The sequence below is a fragment of the Podarcis pityusensis genome, assembly GCF_964106645.2.
Source record: "Podarcis pityusensis genome assembly, chromosome: 6".
NCBI classification, from domain to species: Eukaryota; Metazoa; Chordata; class Lepidosauria; order Squamata; family Lacertidae; genus Podarcis; species Podarcis pityusensis.
Window position 1 is genome coordinate 20,471,096 of NC_138030.1, and position 18,433 is coordinate 20,489,528.

General features: G+C 39.0%; 1 protein-coding gene and 1 long non-coding RNA gene across 3 annotated transcripts in view; one reads left to right on the forward strand and one right to left on the reverse strand.

The window, feature by feature from the left end:
• Positions 1-18,433, forward strand: part of SULF2 (sulfatase 2) — a 286,446-nt gene that overhangs the window by 66,111 nt on the left and 201,902 nt on the right. The window contains exon 3 of the mRNA XM_081011117.1: positions 13,514-13,630. The gene's annotated coding sequence lies outside the window, so the exon portion shown is untranslated. The remainder of the gene's footprint in view (positions 1-13,513; positions 13,631-18,433) is intronic.
• LOC308480257 overlaps positions 1-18,433 on the reverse strand; it is a 29,409-nt gene that overhangs the window by 6,290 nt on the left and 4,686 nt on the right. Inside the window, exons 2-3 of one of the 2 annotated variants that reach the window (XR_013987959.1) lie at positions 17,118-17,191; positions 13,637-14,401 (exon numbers count right to left, since the gene is read on the reverse strand). This is a non-coding gene — a long non-coding RNA (uncharacterized lncRNA). Of the gene's footprint in view, positions 1-3,091; positions 3,220-13,636; positions 14,402-17,117; positions 17,192-18,433 lie in introns of those variants that run through there. The other variant, XR_013987958.1, reaches the window with a different exon arrangement.

Sequence of the window (18,433 nt, forward strand, 5' to 3'; positions counted from 1 at the left end):
GAGTCATTTTGGAGATGTTGTTCAGCAGAATAGCATGGTAAAAACTGAATAAAAATTTTAAGGCTTGGTGTACAGAGGGTTTGATTTGAAAGATTATGGGCTGGATTCACCTACCCTGTTCTGCTAGTGGCAGGCAGAGCAAGGACTTTTGCTAGTTAGGGTTGCCACCTTTGTTCTGGCAAAATACAAGACAAGACTGAGGAGGGGGATAGTGGGGTGATTTTTTTCCCCACCTGGCATTGAAGTGACTTCAAAGCAATCCATTACAATTCATTGCAGCCTAACAGGATGGTCCCTCTGGAATTTGACACACACACACACACACACACACACACACGCACACACAAATTTGTAAATCTGTCTGTGCTTTGCTACCCAGAGCTTAAATGCATTACCTTATCATTGATTTTGATTATTCTTAAATGGTTGTTTTTAACTGTTTCTACCAATAATTTTGTTGTTCTTTTAGTGAAATGCTTTGAGGTTGTTGTTGTTTTCAATCAAGTGGTATATAAATTTTAATAAATAAGATTCCATATCCTAGTTCCAGTGGAAAGGGGGAGGATAAAGAAATGGTGAATCATCTGCTGATATTGATGACACCAAATGCTTTAGTATCATCTCACCCCACATCCTCATATTGAATGCAAGGCTTTTAGCTTGGCACTTAATAGGCTGATGGGCAGGTTGTTAATTAGAATTGACTGAAATATTCCCTCTGGCTGATATTTCCACTGTGGTCCTCTATGCTGTGCATCTTGCCTGCCTATGTGTATAATTAACAATTAATGTAATGAAGTGATGGGAACCTTTACACTTTTAATATTTCTAAATACATTGTCTTCATATGCATGAAAAATATCTTGCCTACAGAGTCTTTCCTGGAAGATCCATACAGATATTTTAAGACTCTGATTACAAAAAACCTCCCAAACCATCTCTCTCGCTCCCCCTCTTGGCCCCCCCCTTTCTTGTTTGACCTTCTGGGTCATGGACAGCATTATGTAAGAACTGGCTGTATCAAAGGTAAGGTTTTGTTGTCGTAGCTTCCCCACACTCTCAGAATTTCTAACTTTTTGGCTATTTTTCCACATGGAGGCAGTGTGCATCCGTATGGCCTTCATCCTTGGATGAAGAGCCTTTTCCCAGATATGGACTACAACCCTTTCCCTCCCATGTCCAGTACTGGCTCCAGGCTTTAGTGGTCCATTGAGCAAGGTGTCTTCAGTGGACCCAACTCCTTTCTCATGGTGTTGCTACCGCCCAGTTGCTTGCCTTCTTCCTGTGGACCCAACCCACACCATCACCACTGGGAGGGAAGGAGTGAAACAAGTGGAAGGCACTCCTCCCTTTTTTGTTGTTGTCACCCCTCCTTTACTTAGGACAATGACAGCAAGGAGAAGGAATGATAGGGCCCCAGGTTTTGTGGGTTGGCAGTGGGCTCCCTGCTCATATATGCTAGTCCTGTTGAAGCCTATGCATATGGAATCCCTATTCACAACGCAGTTTCCCACCCACCCCAAAAAAGGTGGAGGGGCAGAGAAAATGATAAAGGTATTTCTTCCTCCCCAAAGAATTCCCAAATGCCCACTGTCCTATGGGGCGGTCCTTCCAAAATGGCCAACAGGTAGTTGTTGACAGTGCCTCCATGTATGTTTATCTCCGTGTGTATACCCTTGGGGTATAGCCTGCAACCTGCTTGTACAAACATGTTAACTTTTAGCTGGAGCTATAGTCAAAAGCCAAATGCAAGAAGCCCGTACATAACATCCGGTAACTATACATATTCGCTGAAGGAATTTTAAGGTAGCTGTCAAGGAAGAAGATCTCACTCTGTGTGTGTGTGTTTCTGTAAGCAATCTTTCCACACCTCACAGGGGAAACCTGTCATCATTTCAAATGTAGTGTTACTAATGGGAAGCCACGTTCAAAAGTACCCTGTGGGTAACAAAACAAACCTTGTTTTTAAAATAAACTTTAAGGACATATTTAGCTTATCATATGGAATGCTGATGCATCAAAATGCTTTGGCATCTTTGTGTGTGTGTGTGTGTGTGTACTTGCTTCTTACGGCACTTCCAGACTGTTGTTATTTGGGGGTGGGATTCAAACACATGCCAGTAAATTCAAATTGTGCAATTATGGTTGAGTGGGAGGTCTTGCACAACAAACACACTTCTCCAAAAGATCAGACTTCTTTGTGATAACGAAAGTGATGGGAAAATGTGCAGAATAGTGTAGGATAATATTTACTCTGATGCAACAGCATCTAATCTCTCTGCAAACAAAAAGGAATTAATGCTCAATGAACAGGTTGGTCAGAAGCACCCTTAGAAACAAGCAAAATGCAAGAGCGATTAATTTGTTGCTGTGCTCTATTTCATACTGTAGGTGAAAAGCGAATACACACACATTTTTAAAAAAATAATCTGCCTACTTATATAGATGAAAACTGGACAAAACCCTTTTACTGATCCGTCATATTATTGCATCATAATTTGCATACAGACCTCATAACTTTACAATTCTGGTTGTTTATTTATTCCACATCTGTTGCTGCCCTTCTAGTGCTTAGCTTTTATTCTACATTATCTGTTTATTCTACACAACTTGTTTTAGTAAATGATCTGCACATGGTGGATAAAGTTCCATCACTGTTGTTGTTTTCTTAAAGAAATGTAAGAGTTCCACAAAGAAGCCCTGGAGGCCCTAATTAATGGGTATTTTTTTGGCTTGTAACAAAGATATATTGCCTAATATTACATTCCTTGCAGTCATATGCTAATTAAAAGGCGTAGTATATACAATTGCTCTCCATCAAAGTGATTGAAAGCTTACAAAGATGCTTTCTTTTGCCTGTGGGGAGGATAGAAGACACCATCAGTCACCATGACTGTGCCTTAGGAATGAATGCTCCTGTTTTGGATGTAAACTTTTCTTAGGCATTTAAAAGGCTTGAAGGTGTTTCATTTCCTAATTCTGTATGCAGTCATCATGTACCATATCTTCTTATAACAAGCTATTATGGTGACAAGGAAGGTCTCAACAGACTAATATCTGCATTGTTTTAAATGAATACACAAATGCATACCTGATGTTCTTGATGACGGCATTGTTGACTCTGCCAAGAATCCAAGAGGCCATGTAGACAAGATTTGGCTTCTGTGGTCTGCCTTTCTGTCTGTCTTTCAATATATGCTGATGCAGCTCTCTGTTAATCTGCTTTCAAAAGTAAAATGGGTGAGGTTAGAAAGACTCATTCATAACAATGTTAGGACTCAGAAACCTAATGGCATGCTGTCAAGTTCTAAAGCTCAAGTTGTTGCGGACATACAATAACCTTGTATGATTGCCACCCCTTATTTTTTTTCATATCATTTTTATTAGTTTTACAATAATACTTTCCATTGCAATATCTCCTCTTATATTATACATTTTGGCTTTTTAGGGCCCTGATTTCCTTCAAACCTTCCTTACGATTTTCTATCTTTTATTTCAAATTTCTCATTTTCACTATTTAACCATTGCTTTAAAATCAAAAACATTAAAACAGCATACATTCTTATTCTTATCTGCAGTGGTTTTTGTCGGTAATTCCTCTTGTTTCCACTTCTGTGCTAATAAAATTCTTGCTGCCGTTGTTGCGTATAGGAAAAGCTTAATATCTTGTCTGTTAATTTCTGTACCTACAATTCCCAGTAAAAATGCTTCTGGTTTTTTAACATATGTATACTTCAACATTTTCTTAATCTCATTATACATCATATCCCAGAAGCCTTTCACTTTCTTACATTCCCACCACATATGTTAAAAGTTATGTTCTTTTTCTGCCACCCCTTATAATTTGATATTTTGTGCCTTAATGGAGAGTAACCTTATTTGCAACACAGAGTGTTCTGTCTGTGATACAATATGCTTCTATGTGTAATAGCTGAGGAATTCTCTCTCTGCACCTTAAATTATTTTCCCAAACCACAGTCAAAACCAACATGGAGGGCAGTATTCACCAAATGAATCCTGTCAGCAGAAGGTGCATTTGGGGGTGGGGGGCACATATCAGCCTGTGCACTAGGCTGAGACCTTGTAGTGGCACCCCAATGGCCATTAAGTGGATTATCCATAGGAACAGAGGAGCCTCCCCACCCACATATGCCTGCTATGGATCTTGTCTAGTACCTTCAGCATCTGCTATGAGAACCTGCCAGCGAAATATAACAAAATGCAAGCACAAATTACAAGCCACAGATATTGCAAAAGCTCCACATCCCAGAGGCCAGTCATGACTGGGTAGAATTCTTATCCAGCCCTGTCAACCAGCAGCTAATCTTTGTGCATAACCAGGTAACAGAGGAGGTAGCATGCTTCTGAATACCTGTTGCTGGAAACAACAGAAGGGGGGGGGGTGCTCTTGTGCTCAGGTCCTGCTTGCATGCTTCCCATGAGCCACTGTGAGAACAGGATGCTGAAGAATTTGGGACACTGACCTGTTCCATTAGGGGTCTTCTTCTGTTCTGTTCTTAAGTGTGGGAAGAATGCCCAGTGATGGATCTCCCAACAGACTGACTAAATATATCCATCTATTGTAAATTAAACACTGTAAAACCCTAGTTCCTTGATCAATCTTGCATGAGCTAACTTAAGGATTTAATGGATGGGCTAATTGATGGTTTTTGTCACATAATGGAATAATGGTAGCTTGATTCATTTAAGCATTATCTTTGTTAAAAACAGTATTTTTGCCCCCAGGCCACTTGATTTAACACACCTGGCACTTAAGCGCTGCAGACATACTTTGTCAACTAATTGCTATATATAATGTTTTCCCTTCTGTACTAATTTTAAAGACAGCAAAACATGTTGCCAAATTACAGGTTAGTTTTATGTGCTACTGCTATTAATGTGCATGATTAGGCATGATTAATAGAAGGTGTGTTAACTTTTTTTGTGGGCCAATGGAAAATTATAGAGACATGGTACACTTTATAATATCATTGCATTCCTTTGATGCACTGCAGAATGGCAGGGTGGCTCTGAGTTGTAAATCCTATGCATCCTTTTAATGGAATGCTTTTGTGAGAAGTTGTTCATCTGCTCTACTGGCCTACTTGTAGTTTAACACAACCCAGGTGTTTATATTATACACAATGGTGTTTTGGTTTACAAATTTAGTTCCTTAATTATTGTGCCTTTTGCTTCTACAAAGCAAAAACTCAGATTAAGTGTTTACATTTGATGCTCATCAGATTTGCAGATGACACCAAACTGGGAGGAGTAGCCAGTGCTGCTGAAGACAGAACCAGGTTTCAAAATTACCTAAACAGATTGGAGAACTGCACCCAAACTAATTAAATGGATTTCAGTAGGGACAAATGTAAGGTTCTGCACTTAGGCTGTAAGAACCAGCTGCACATATGTAAGATGGGGGGACACCTGGCTTGCCAGTAGTACATGTGGGAAGGATCTAGGGGTCTTCGTAGACCACAAGCTTAACATGAATCAATAGTGTGATGCAGCAGCAGCAGCAAAAAAAGAAAAAAGGTAATGCTCTTCTTGACTTCATCAACAAAAGTATAGTGTCCAGATCTGTCTTCTCCTGACTGCTGTGGTCATCAACTGAGGTCCTCTTAGGTATTTCATTAATGCAGTTCCTCTGTCTTGTCATGTCTTCAGACAGGACCTTCTTGGTGATTGTGCCTCACCTTCAGAACTCCCTCCCAAAGGGAGGGTCATCCTGCTCTTAATCACCTTTCGTTAAAGGTGAAGACCTTCCTTTTAGAAAGAGCATTTAATAAGACACATGTAAGCCCTCTTTTATGCTATGGTTAATTATGCTAGAAATAGTTTTGCTGCTACTTTTAAGGATATTTTTTTTTATGTCATTGCTTTTATGCTATCAGTTGAACTCCCTTGTTTTAATTATACACCTTTAGGTGCCAGGCAAAAACATTCCTTTTTAACCAGGCCTTGGGTTGATCTGATTTACATCTCCTATGCCCTTTTAAAATGTGGTTTTTTTTGGGGGGGTATTGGGTTATTGCTTATATTTTTATTATGTATTTTGTGGTTTTATAGCTTGGTTTTATTCTGTGAACTGCCCTGAGATCCCTGGGTATAGGGCGGTATATAAATTCAATAAAAATAATAAAATAATAATAATATATATTGTTAGTTGCCTTGGACTATTTTTAGGAATGGTGGGCTAAACCTATGAATGAATGAATGAATGAATGAATGAGTAAATAAATAAATAAATAAATAAAGCCTTTGCTAAGTGCATTATCATTAATCTTATTTCCTTTCTACCCATTGCTGCAACCTGAGAGTCCAATCACATCACTGAATTCACATGCATTTGAAGATTGTAAGCTGAGTGATAACAAAAGTCTGAACTCATGCTCTATCCAGGTCACAGAGTCTGCTAAACCTTACTCCTTTTCTGTTCATGCACTCAGCTTCCTTCTCAGTTGCTGTAAAAGCACCAAGTTTCAAAACACAGTGAGAACTCCTTTACATTTGTTTACAAAATTCACCTGAGTTGGTAGCAATCACTTTCATAAAGCCACTGCCTTAGGTGTTCAAGAAAGCAATACAATTTTTGCAACTTCAATTTTGTCTGTAAAAGGGAATCCATATCCTGTTCCAGGTAAGTCCAGCACCAAAGAAGGGAATTGCGCTAAATCCCTGGCAGAACAACGGTAGCATAGCTTTGCTGAATGCAGCAGAGCTGCTGTCAAACATGTCCACAAGGATATAACACAGTCTCTACTGTGCTCTCCTTCAAACATACACTGACTCCTTTACTGATATTTCTGCATGGTTTGCCCCACCCACACCCCATATTCTTTTTTTTTTTTAAGCTTACATTTCATTTTAGATATATCCCATTAATACTCCATTGCTAGGGATGGGTGCAGATTCTATCTTGTCTTGAGGTCAAGGCTGCCTGCGATAATAGAAATTGGGTCCTTAGAGTTGTGGCACCTACGCTTTGGAATTCCCTCCCGTTAAATATCTGACAGCCAACAAGCAAAACAGGTCAGTACGAAGAGAAAGTGGGCAAAGTGAACAATAAAACAATCTGAAGTAACATATTTACAGTTCACAATATCTGAAAATCAGTTAGCCTAACATTGTCTTTTCTTATTTTATCTTTTTGTAAGCCACTTTGTGGGTTTTTTGTTTTCATTTTTACAATCAAGCAGTGTATAACTTTTATGAAATAAATGAATAAAGGCTTTTCCAGGATTTGTGGGGACCCAAGAATAACTCCACCTGTGTAAGCTTTTTTTTTTTAAAAAAAATAAGGCTACCATTTCGGTTTGCAGTGCAAATAATTCAAGCTGCAGAATGAGAAGTCATGGGTTAATTGCGTTCCCTGATCACCTAGCTGTCAGCTAATGCTCAGCTATTATGCACAACTACAGAAGTTAAAAACGGCACGAAAATTGCTACCTTACCTATTAAATGGGTGGAGTCGGAAGCAAGTGGTTCCTTTCGAATAATTCATCTGACAGGCTTCTACAGCATTGAGAGATGTGTGGAGCCGCCATTGCCCCAAGCTTCCATTGCCTGGATTTACTAAATTGCTAATATTGTTCTAAGCAGTAGAGATTATGACAACTTATTATTTTCTTTGAGAATTCTACCCAGTGGCGTTATACTTGGCATTGAAGGGATCACTTTGAAAAGCTTGCGTGTTTGTCCCTTAATAGTTGGTAAGCTATTATCATCCTCCTAACTTTTCATTATAATGTAAATAAAGATTTTAACCATGTTGCTACAAATTTGGTTTCATTAGAGTCCTGTGATAGTTGGGTAAGAGCTGTGCATCTGCTGCTGTTACATCAAACCCCCACATATATAGGAAAATAGGACACTTCCTTTTCTTTAGGCCCTGTTGTGCACCTGTGATGATGATGTAGTCTGCACAGCAGACCCGCTAAGGTACCTCTGTGTGAAATGCTTCACACAGCACATTGTTGGATTATGGAATTCGCTTAAACAAGTTGTGGTGATGGCCACCAATTTAAGCTTTAAAAGGAGATTAGACAAATTCATGGAGGATAAAGTTACCAATGGCTGCAACTGAACACAAGTTCTAGGATCAGATGTACCCTGTTACTGATACCAGGAGAGTTCTATTGCACTCATCTCTTGCTTGTGGGCTTCCCTTAGGCATATGGTGGGTCCTCTGTGGGAGACAGTAAGCTGGGCTAGATAGGTCTTTGGTCTGATCCATCTGGGCTCATGTTGACTCAACTTTGTGGTCCTTCCCACATGTACTACTGGCAAGGCAGATGTCTCCCATCCTATATTTGTTCATTTAATTACTCCTGCCCAAGATTATTCCTACCTTACATTTATCCTTACTGAAATTCAAGCTGTTGGTTCTGGCCCAGTTCTCAAATCTGTTTAGGTCATATTGAATCCTAATAGCCATCCAAAGTTGTATAGACACTTTCTCGTCCTAGGGTAGCTCCAGGGCCCAGGACTGTGAAGTTTCTCCACTCACATTTCTCTGTTTGGCTGTCTCCAGCTTGTCTGCCTTTTCTCTGCTTTCTTTGCTGCCTCTGAGGTTGTGGTAAGGTTGCCGCTAAACCTCAGTTATCTGCTGGTGCTGCATTTGTTGATACCACTGCTTGCCTCTCTCCGTGCATCCCGCCTTAAGCTTTTTATGTGTTTACGCTCAGCTGTGTTAGATCTTGCGAGAGGCAGTGGTTAGGGCTTCACCAAGTTGCTCTAAGTATCCTTTCACTGGTCACTGTGCATTACACAGAAGCTACCTTATCTGCGATTGCTCAGGCAAAGGTGCTTTTAGAGAACAAAAAGAGTCCATTCCACAGGGCTACTTCCTGAATAACTGATATGCCTTTTAAATTGGCAATTAAAGCTTTAGTCAATTTTAATTACACCAATTAATCTGTTAAAGCTTGTAGCCTACAGAATATTTATTCCAATGACATGAAGTCTAATATGCCTGCCACAGTAGTGCAAGAGAACGGAGGAGCACATTGACTGCCTCTTAGATCTGGAAAATCACAGTATTGTCAGGACACAAGGTCACAAACATGTATCTAAAGAAATTGCAAAACAAATCAAAGGAAAGATATGGAAACTATGTAGCCGCCTTTTTTCATCCCATTTGAATGTGCTTTTCAACAATTTAATTGTTGCTGTATTTTAACTATAGTGTGTTTGTTTTACTTAGCATGTATATTCTCTGATGTTGCATATGGAGTGAGTCATGCATGCAAGGGGGAAATGTTTTAAAATCCAATTTAATGCAATGTTTCTTTTAGTGTTACCTTCCTTTTCCTTCTTCATTTAAAATTTAACTAATTCTTGCCCAAGTAGACAAACAGCCAGCAAATGAAAAGTTTTCATTCCATTTCCATCAAAGATTTAGCAACAGATGGGTTAGAGGGATGTCTTGTTGCTAGGGCATGTGTGCCTTTGCAAAACCAAACAATAACATTTCTAGTGATGTACAGCATGCCGAGTTGTGATCATAAATAATTGAAACAAAACAGCTGTTCTCCAACGCAAGACATTCCATGAGGAAAGCAGCACTGCTATCCTTTACAATGGGGGTTATTTACTTACCCATTTGTGGTGAAATTTTCTGTCATTTGGCCTAAGATACTATACTATAGATATAGATATAGCTTTTGATATTGCTGTATTTACCCAAAATACTTGTTTGGAAGAAAAAAAATTTGAAAGCCATTCCTGAAATTGTGCTGAGAAAAATTATTTGTATAATTATGCAAAACTATTATGTATAATTGCAAAATTATAAATTTTGCAAAGGTATAAGAATTATCAACACTTAACAACAATAGGAAATAAACTAGCTCAGGGATGACCTACTGAAATGCCAAATCTAGCCACTAGAGTGATTTTATCTGGTCCCTGGTGACTGTCAAATTTGAATCCAGTATGTTTACCCACAGCTTGAAATGAAAGATGCATTTAGGTTGTAGGAATATATTTTCACACTTTAATGCCCCATCTCTCTCTTGCATTTTATATGTAATGTGTAGATAACATATAAATGTTTGTATTTGAATGCTAATGCTATACCTGAGGATGTGCACTACAGTACTGTGAAATTCTTGCCGCTACACAAAAACAGCTTTATTATGGAGTCTGGAAACTTCTAAGGCAACCATAAATGTACTTCTGGCCCCCAGAACACTATCATAAGTAGCTCCCAAGAATGTAAAGAGGCTAGCATTCTTGGCCATGAAGGCAGGGGTGTGCGTTAGTGTGAAAGAGAGAGAATATTATCATAGATGAGTTATCAGTTTGGCCACATGTCATAAATGGAGCATGAATGTAATAATTGTTCTCCATAGTAAAGGCAATTTATTGCTGAGGATTAATTTCCCAGAGAGAGGTTCTGAATATGAATTTCATGGCTGCTTGTTAGACAGGAGTAGCTTCTTGCCAAATATTTCAGAAGATGACAAATTAATTGCTACTGGGTTTTTAATCTCAGAAAGGTGATTCACAGATAATAAATCTGAACGATACCTTAACCATGGATGGCAAAAATCTGTCAAGTTCAGCCTTATTTACATACAGACTAAATATGTAGGTTGGGATGGGAAAGCACAATGAGTTTTCTTCTCCTGCTTCTCCACCCCTAGTATGAGTTGCATGGAGGGCCCTTGCTTGAGGAAGGCATCTGTAGGAATGTTTTAAAACATGCATAAAACGATATAAACATACTTGGAATCTCATCAATAAAGATCAGTGGGCGAGATTCACCTAAAAAGGACTTCTGCTTGAGAAATGGGGTTTCTCCTCTTCTTTCCCATATGTACCCCCTGAAATTGGTTTGGGGAGGGGGTTGGGAAAAACCCCAGAACATTGTGCAGGGGGAGGAAGATACAGTGGTACCTCAGGTTACAGATGCTTCAGGTTACAGACTCTGCTAACCCAGAAATAGTACCTCGGGTTAAGAACTTTGCTTCAGGATGAGAACAGAAATCGTGTGGCGTTGGTGCGGCGGCAGTGGGAGGCCCCATTAGCTAAAGTGGTACCTCAGGTTAAGAACAGTTTCAGGTTAAGAACGAACCTCCAGAACGAATTAAGTTCTTAACCCAAGGTACCACTGTAATTCTTTGTGGCAAGCTGCAGTGCAGAACATTTGTAATAGTCTGATATTTAATTCAATTGAGTGAAATTGGTTGCGGGGTCCACATTTCTGTGTATTATCACTGAAATTTCTGTATATTTGTTAGCAAATTTGCATTAGCCCTGCATTCCCTTCCTCCAGTTTGTGAATGTGTTATTGTCTCTCCTGGTGGATGGGTGCTGCCTTTTTTCTTTTTTTTTAACCGGAGCATAGTACTTTCTAATATACATAGTCAATAATCACTGAGCAGCCCCCTCTGGCATCATATTATTTATCTTTGACCTGGAATTCCATTTGCTTGTGGTGAACCAGGTATGTGAGGGCTGTTTGAGGGGGCCCTCAGCAAAGTGCCTCCTGGGATGGGGTCACTTCCAAGTTGGTATCCTCTAGGTCAGGTTCAAATTCAGGTAAATGGGCAGAGCTACGAAGGTACATTTTACCTTTGTTCACTAAGCTAGTTTCTGTGCAGAGAAACAAGAGGCATAGGAATTCAAGAACACATTCCAGTGAAGCAAAAACATTTGGGGTATGAAGCAGGCCCTGTAAGTGGTGATACTAAGGGGGTGTGGTGTGGCCATATTTCACCCCTAGGCAAACACACACACAAAGCAGAGCAAGTATACCTATGCACATCCGTCAAATGCTGGGCAATTTCAGTGCATCTTCATTACAAGATGGTGTCAGTATGAAGCTGTCTAGTACCCAGTGAAATAAAGGAACTGAAGCACATAATCACTGATTCGCTCCACCCCTGGTTCAAATAAACAAATGAAATAAATACATATTACTTTTGAGAGAAGAACACCCACATTTATTTTAGTGACAGAGTTTTGCATTCATTACTATGTTATCTGGGAGATTTAATCAAGCTGCAAAATTTAGTGTCGTTCTTGTTCATCACGAACGCAATTTCAACAGGCAATTTGCAATGACTCTTCATATAATAAATCTTTTGAGATTTATATGCAGAGATAAATGGCTACTGCACTTCTTTTACTCTTTGGGAAAATGGTACCAGAAAAGAAGAAAGCAATCTCAGCAATATATTTAAGATTCCTGCATGGCTGTAGCTGACTAGCATAGCTCTGGGCATGCTCAGTGATATGCATGAAATAAAACAAGATTACCTTTGTAAATTTCAGAGCTTCTTTACATTTTGTAAAGAGATATTAAACAAGACTACATTTCCATGGAGACAAGGTGGACAAGTGCCAGTTTTTACCCTTAGAAGGACTCACAGTGTTGCTCTGATTATCTGGATTAATATGGGGCTCATCTGCAAGACAGAAGTGCTGACCTTCCTGCTGCCAAGTTTGACATTTTAATGATACCTGCTTTTTCATTTTGGTTTTTCAAAAGCCGTATTGAAATTATGCTCTGGCAACTACATAGCTCAGCAGAAATATTAGGATACCCTAAGTATGAAGTATATTTCATCATAATCTGAAAGGGGGCATAGGGAGACAGATCGAAAACAATCAGAAAGCTTGTACAGATAACTAAAATACATCCATTTGGCTTTCCTACTTCTGCAACTCAAATGAAAGAGATTGACTAATGAGGTGGAGCATTATCCATATGGAGGAAGGTTCGAGAGGCTGGAGTTTCTTAAATTAGAAAACATTAAGCCTAAAGAGGAACATGATGATAGTGGCTTATCAATGGCAAGGAGAGAGTGAATAGTGGAGATGTTATCAAAGTTGGATCTAGGGGAGCGCAACTGGTGTCGTCGCACCAGGTGCAGAGCTTCTGGGGCACTGCAGCTATGACATCCAATGGAAGGCAAAAGGTAGGGGGAGGGTGCCACATTTTGACATCGCACAGGCCCCACTGAAGTATGAGACATCAAGGTCTGCCATTGATGTTATTCTATTTTGTTTCAAATGCAAAAGCGCCTAGCGGTACAATATGGTGGTAGGTTTGGGACAAACAAAGGAACTTACTACATAATTAATAGATAGATTATGTATATTGGATGCCTTCAGTAAACAGATAAATAGGTAAAATAGAAGACAACCTCTGTTTTTTGCTCCATCACATTATTGCCAGGTTTATTGCCTCTGAACATTCCATGAGATATTCTAGAAGCATCTAGTTGGCCACTTTCGAGAAAGAGTGTTAGAATGTATTTATATTCATTCATTCATATATATATATATATATATATATATATGCAACTCACTGTCTTCGTTCTGTAAAATGCACACCCTATATGCATTTTAAGCAAAAAATTTAATGCATTGAGAAGGGATGTGAATCTGCAATATGGAAGAGGCAGGGAGAGAGAGATTGGGGAAATGCCAGTGATATTACTTCTCTCTAACTTTTCAGGCACGTGTAAATGTAATCTCTCTTCCTTGCTTTATTCAGGTTCTGCACTTTTCATCCAGCTTCCATACCTATTCAGGCACCTTGGAAAAAATCTGTTGCCTTTCCCTGCTTGTATGTCCATTACAGACTATTCACTTCCTTAGGAATTAATTGAAGGTAAGTCTTTAAATGAGTTGCTCATGTTTAATGCAGGATTGCATGAACTGTGAGTGATAGGAAACAAAAGGCAAAATCTGTATAAAGATGCTTTTGCAATGCTTTTCACCTGCTGTACCTCATGTTACTTGCATGCACACACACGCGCACACACACACAAATGGAATCAGTTAAAGAATGAAAATTGAAGAGTGTGTCAACAAGTAAAAAATAGATGTGATCTAATCTCACATTTTGCAATGTCAAAGAGATGTCACAGAGTCAACTATATAATTTTTTGTAGACATCTAAAGGCAGCCCTGTTTCAGGAAGCTGTTAATATTTGATTTGTTTGTTTTGTTTGTATTCTTGTTGGAAGCCACCCAGAATGGCTGGGGCAACCCAGTCAGATGGGCAAGGTATAATAAATATTATTATTATTAAGAAGGTGATCTATTACTGCATGCAAATGCTTCCAATGGTGCTTGTTAAATGTGTAAATTGGTATTTAATACTGCATTTGCAGTATTTCTTTTTGAATCTAACTTACATACAAATTATGTTACCATGTTTCATGGCCTTAAAGAGCCAGATTTTGCATTCTCCGAAGAAATGAACTGTTAAGCAAATACAGTTAGCATCCAAATACACAAGTCACGAGTCAAATGACCTAGTTTGCTCTGTTGCTCGATATCATCCTAGCTTCTTGGCTTCAGTAGTCACCTTTCATGTATGTTCCCTCTGACCTCTCACTTTAATGTATCTTCAGTGTTAATGTATCTTCAGCTGACCCTAGTAAAAGCAATTAAAAGACTGCCAGTTAATGTTATTTCAAAGGGTGAAGGCAAATAATCCTAGAAGATTTATAGCAAGAAAAGAGCTTGGGCTGAGGCTGTTTTCTGTATGGAAGACATATAACAAGAACGTTCAATTGGAAATGCTAGTTCTGTCCGTGGCATCTTCAGTTTACCTCAGACCTTGATCATGAATAGAGAAAATTCTACGGTAATTCCATGACTCATTGTGGTGTGAATCAGCACTTAGATCCCGGACATAAACTAATAAGTGTGCCAATTAGACTTACTCTCACTAAAGTCCTTCTGGATTGAGGATGTAGTTTTCTAAAACATAGTTTTCATATTGTGTTTTTTCCACTTCACTTTATTAGATGAACATTTATGTGGCACTGCACCAAGTGAAGATCTCTCATGTTTGCCTTGGTTCCAAGTACAGCTTTTCTCTTAAACAGGATTTAGCCTAGAGTGTACATTTCTTCCAGTAACAAAAAGCATCTCCAAAAATGAGTCATGGTCCTTGGCTGAGCCTAATATTAGACGCTTGAGAAAGCATCTGATTGTTCACTGTGGGAACAGGATGCTGGACTATTGTAGATGGACCATTGGCCTGAACCAGGTTCTTCTTATGTTCAGCCACACTGTGTACATGTTGCTGTTTCTGAACCACCTTCAAAGGCAGACCCACATGGAACCTTGTTGGCCTACTTAGCTTAATTAGGAACTATAGCTCTGGTAGATTACAAGCTTCAGAAACAAAAGATCCCATTTTCTGTCCCTCATGTATTCAGTTATAGATGAAGTAGTAGGATGATGCGAAAGATGCCACCTTCCTGAGACCCTGGAGAGCTACAGTCAGCTAGACAATGCCAAGCTAAATGGACAAACACTTTGACTTTGTATAGGGCAGCATCCTATCCCTGTTTCCTCTGCCTAAGGAGTATTGTATCTAGGCAGCCAGGCAGATGCTTCCTGTCATGTGTTGGAGTTCTAAAATGATGCTCCCAATATGCTGCAAGGATAAATAAATAAAATGGCCTGCCAGATCCCCTTTTGGTTTTTGCACAAGATGTGCAACCTCTTATTCTTTTTTACAGAGGTCAAGTTTAGTACAATGTTTTAGAAAAAAAAGGAAAGCTTCACACACATCCTCTTTGGATGATCTACATCATTTTTTATTTTTATAATCATAGATATTGTGTTTTTGGGTTGCTGTGTCAGTTGCAATCCTACTTGTACTTGCATAATTTGTGCTTCTCTAACTCCAATGGCAAAAAGGAATAGGTTGCTCATCTGTGCTTCAAAATCAAGTCTATTTAGACCTCCGTATGCCCTTGAAGCTATGATTAAAGAAAGCTGGATTAAAAGAAGTGGAGGCTGTGTGCAAAGTCCTATTTTGGTGCTTCATATGCCTCAGACCTATAAAACTATTGTAGGTCAACTCCCCCCCCCCCCAGTGTAATAGAAGTCAGGGCTTTGAAATGAGGTGCTGCCAATCTTGTTCGTGCGTATTATGGAGCTCCAAGAGCTTTGGAGCACTTTTGCCTCTAATGTAGAACACTGAGCTGGAGAGCAAGCAGTAGTACAGCATGAAACGCAAGCAGGTGTGCTGACCTAACTCATTGCCCTGACCAAGCCTGCATTCCCATCTTGCCTCTTTCCAGCAGATTCACAAACCTAGTTACATGTGTTCATTGCAGTGCCTATGCAAAGGCTGGTCATCCATCCATTATTATCATTTTCAACATGCCCATGCCCATACAGACAAGCCTACAAAAATGCATCCATAAAAATGCATCTTTCTTGTGCACTCCATCCTGCCCTATCCCTGAAATATTTTGCAATACCTAAAATGCTACCCATCTTCTCCTCTGTCTTGTACTATCCAGTCTGATTTATGGGTATTTCACGATTTTGCAGTTTTATATTATTTTGATCGATCGATTGCATTTATTGGGGTGTTCGCTTATAAGGTTCAATAAACTTTCTGCATAGTGTGGAAAATATGATAACATATTTTGCATAACAAACTTGTAGGTTATTGGAAATGCCCTGGGCCTTTACACAGCATGACACTCAATGGTTGGCAATAGGGACATAAATTAATGGCCTTTAATGATCAGGAGTTACACCAAGCTTCTAGAAATGGTGGTGAGTGCAAACCAATCATGATTGATGGACTCAATCATGGATTGATATGGATGGAATTTTCTGATAATTTCAATGTTGAGTGCATCCAAACTGATTTTTTTTTTCTAATTCCCATCTTGGAATTAGAAGATTGGAAGTGAGGGGTTTGGGCTTTTCTACTACTACTTCTAAAAATATGAACAATTATTGCATATAATGTGTATTATTATACACATTACTATATGTATAATGTAAGCCTACAGACTCCAGGTTTCCTAAAGTAATTGACACATTAAAAATACATATAACCATGCATATATATTTAAATGCTTATGTATTAATACTTATAGAATTATGCTGAAATTCAGAAAGAATAAATCTGTATAGTTAACCAGATTTCATTGTGCATTGCAATAATATTTAAATAGGGCACATTTTTGCATTCTTGTGAATATCAGGAAAACTGAAGAGAAGATTGTTGGAGCTTTAAAAGTTTTGCATGCATATATCATTCCAGGCAACTTGGATAAAAGAAGTCAATGAAAACCAATTAACTACGGACTGATTAAAAGGCATTCCCCCACCTCCACCAGAGAATTATAAAGTCTAGTAGTCATTCGGTAAATCTTAAGTGCATCTATCAAGCATCCACTGCAAACTAAGCAAATAGACACCAGTATTTTGTTAATTTTTACTCCAATTCTGTTGCATCATATTTCTTATTTGTATTTACTGAAATGTGCATAATTCAAAAGGGTACTTTTGAAGCTGGTTCATAGGTGCATTGTCATCCCTTAATGATTGTATTCCTTTGTAATTTGCATGAGTCAATGATCCGCACAGATCCATACTGTGTACAGAACTTCCATATTACTTCCTGTGCTCTCAAACATAATGATGGAGTCAGTTGCGAGTGACCAAGGGATGAGAAACAGAGGAATATATATGCTGGTGATGACCTTCAAACCTTTAAATCAGGAGTGGGGAACATCCAGTTTTGTGAGCTAATATCCAGATGATACGCATCTTTGTTTCTTTGTAATATTTGAATCAGGACAGGCTTTGCCTTTCCCAAACTGGTGCCTGGATACTGCCATGGGTTGGATGAAGGATAATAAACTGTGATTGAATCTTGACAAGGTGGAGGCCCTGTGGATGGCTAATTCCCAAGTCTGGGAATTAGATTGTGTACCAGCTCTAGATGGGGTCACACTGCATTTGAAGTAGCATACTTTTGGGGGTGATCCTAGATGAACTGTCATTAGAATCCCTAGTGATGTCAGTGTCTTGGGGTGCCCATAATTAATTTGTGTTGGTGTGCCAACTAGGATCATTCCTAGACAGCATAGTCTTGCCATGGTGATTCATGCATTGGTAACCTCCCAATTAGATTACTTTAATGCACTGCCATTGGCTCCACTCCTGTGCCTGATTCGGTAGTTGCAAACAACATAAAATGCAGTTACTGAGGCAACCAGATTTGCACATAATCACACCAGTGTGAAAAGTTCTGCGCTGGGCGCCTATTAGCTACCAAGCCAATTTTGAGATTATTTTATTGATACTTAGTCCTAAACAACTTGGGACCAGGATACCTTCTCCAGTACAGCCCAGGCCAGGCCAGTCATATGATCTTTGAGGAAATCTTGCTGATCGTTCCATAATACCACTTGTGACAAAGCAATAACAGGCCTTCTTGGTGTTAGCACCCACCCTCTGAAACACGTTCCCAATTTTGTACACTGCTCATTTTTATTTGTGATGTACAGTAGCGTTTCTATCCAGTTTTTGAGGTAATTGGATGTTGTTCATAGGTTTTTTATTGAATTCTTATTGTAAAGTGTTTAAGAATTTTTATATTTAATGGTATGTGTTATAAAAAGAATGAATTTCAAATTAG